Raw genomic sequence first — 2,532 nt, forward strand, 5'->3', positions numbered from 1 at the left:
GCCAGAGAGGTCTGCTGTGCCATGTGGATCACCTCTGGGATGGGGATCAAACTTATGCTGAAGTGGCTTTAGCTTCTTAATGCTGTGCTTTAACCCGCTGCGCCACCAACATTTTCCCTCTACTTTTACCTTCTCCTCGTCCAGTGCTTTCTCTCTTATCCATTCCCCTTTCTTGGCATCCTTTTTGCAGTATACTTGCTAAATAGGCCAAGAAGGGAGGTGAGCATAGATGGACATGGCTAACTCACCAGCAGAGGCAAGTGCCACTCTGCAGCATTCCTGGCTTGTGGGTGTATCTGTTTCATCATGAAGACCAGCATCTTCACGCATCTCTCTATTCTGTCTTCACATCATTTGTGTGTCAACTCTCTCTCTGCCTCTGTTTTATAAGGACACTTGTGATGGCATTTAAGAATCATGCTCAACAATCCAGAATCATCTTCCTACACAGAGGCCTTCTCTTCCTTTCCTATATCAGGTAAACAAAAATTAAAGACGACTTTACTGAAAAGTTATGTACTCTTAAAGAGAAAGTAACATAGGAAGAAAGAATATCATGAACCAAGCAGCCAGTGCTATTGAATACAAATTGGAAAACTACAGTTCTTCCCTCTGGAAAAGAAGTTACGAGTACTTAAGGCAGACAGTGATCTAGTAGTAATTTGGAAAAACATGATCCAAAATCTTCATTGCAAGCTTAATTCACTAGGACTCTTCATGGAATAAAAGACCAACATGAAGTTTGTGCAAACTTCAACAGATAAAAGAGAATGAAGAAAATATTGCTAAGAATTTTGATACTCTAAAGGCTGAAAGGAAATGTATGAATTAAGCACTTTAGGAAGTTTAAAATGATCTCTGAATCAGAGCCATCTAGCTCCCTGAAAAACATGTAATTTTGAAACTCTAAGTAAACAACAGAAATCTAGACTTTTTTTTGCTATTATTTTTCTCCTGATGTCTCAATATCCTGTCACTTTCTCCGGATGTTATTGCACATCGGGGAGCCCAACACAACAACGTTTTAAAAATGTAGGAATAATAAGTCCTTTAGGTTTGTTTGATTAACGCTTATGAATATTTTCAAAGCTTCTGCATGCTATGAACAAACCAGGGGGTGACCGATGTGTTTAACACTATTTATAAATATTTCCTTCATTGATTAGTATAGTTTGGGTTTGATTTATTTTTTATTATGTGCTCATTTGGTTTACAATCCTGGCCCTCTCAAACAGTAGGCTTTTATTTATTTTTAATTGTATTATTTTGTAGTGAAATAACATTGATTAAAACACTGTATGTGATTTAGCGGTCTAGGTTCACACCTATAGGTGTTGTTACCACACCACACCCACACTGAGGCACCCACGACAATCCTCTACCACAGTGCATTGGGCCCCTCCCCTCTTGGCTCCCCTCTACCCCTTACTCTTCTGGTAGACTCATGTTTCTAATGTCCACATTCTAAAATTTATGCTATAATTCCTTGTTGAGTAAACATTTGTTGAACAGTACATGTGTATTGATTCAACATATATTGGTTGGGTGATGTAGAGTGGTGTCCCAGACACACTTTTTACTGATAGATTTATTTATTCATACAAGAATTGGGGTACAGGCCAGAGGTGCAGAGGTGAGAGGATCATCAGAGACAGAGTGGGGAGCAGAATAGGCAGATTGACTGAAATACACTGCTGAGGAGAACAGTGGGCGAAACAGGAGAGGTCTGCTGTGCCACGTGGGTCACCTCCAGGGCCGGGGATCAGACTCTTGCTGCAGTGGCTGCAGACAGATTCAGAGTGTTGCGCTTTCACCCCTTGCACCACCAGGGAGGGTACCCAGACACACTTTTGAGGGGCAGGTGTAATGAACTACCTCCCCAAGGGCCGTTCAAATGAATAACAGGTCCATGATTCTGGCTGTGAGTTGTGACGCCGGGGTGCCCATGGTTGGTGACCTTTTTATGAGCACAGTCTCTGTATCCCAGAAAACCCATGAGAGAATTACCAAATCAGCGTGGAACCACATGGAACAGAGAAGACAAGCCTGTCATTTCAGAGCCTTAGTATTTACTGAGTCCATTTTGGATGCCTCTGGAGGTTTAGTCTCATGATCTTTTTGAAAATCCTTCTCCCTCTCATTCTTTGTCTCTTATTCCTCTCTCAGTGTCCTCTTCCTCATCTTTGCTACTGTGTACTTCCTCCACTGGACAGAAGCATCACCATTCACTAACAAAAGTTAGATGTAGTATGCAGAACACTTTCTGTTCTGACACCTGCCGTTATTTTCAGCTCCTGGGAAACATTAGTTTACATTACTTAATCTTCAAACTGAGCAAGCATTTTAAAACAGGTGCCAAGGACAAAGAAAAAAATGAATGGATACCAGTATTGGAAATAAAATAGGATTGTTCTGGATTACAAAGAGCATCCCTTAGGTAGATTCAGAACTCCTGTCTAGTAAATTCAGTGACTCTTTCCTTTTTCAATTCTAACTAAACCTTTAAAAATCTGGAAAATTTCGTGCTCGCTT

This window comes from Condylura cristata, unplaced genomic scaffold (genome assembly GCF_000260355.1).
Source record: "Condylura cristata isolate star-nosed mole 26May11 unplaced genomic scaffold, ConCri1.0 scaffold00021, whole genome shotgun sequence".
Taxonomy (NCBI): Eukaryota; Metazoa; Chordata; class Mammalia; order Eulipotyphla; family Talpidae; genus Condylura; species Condylura cristata.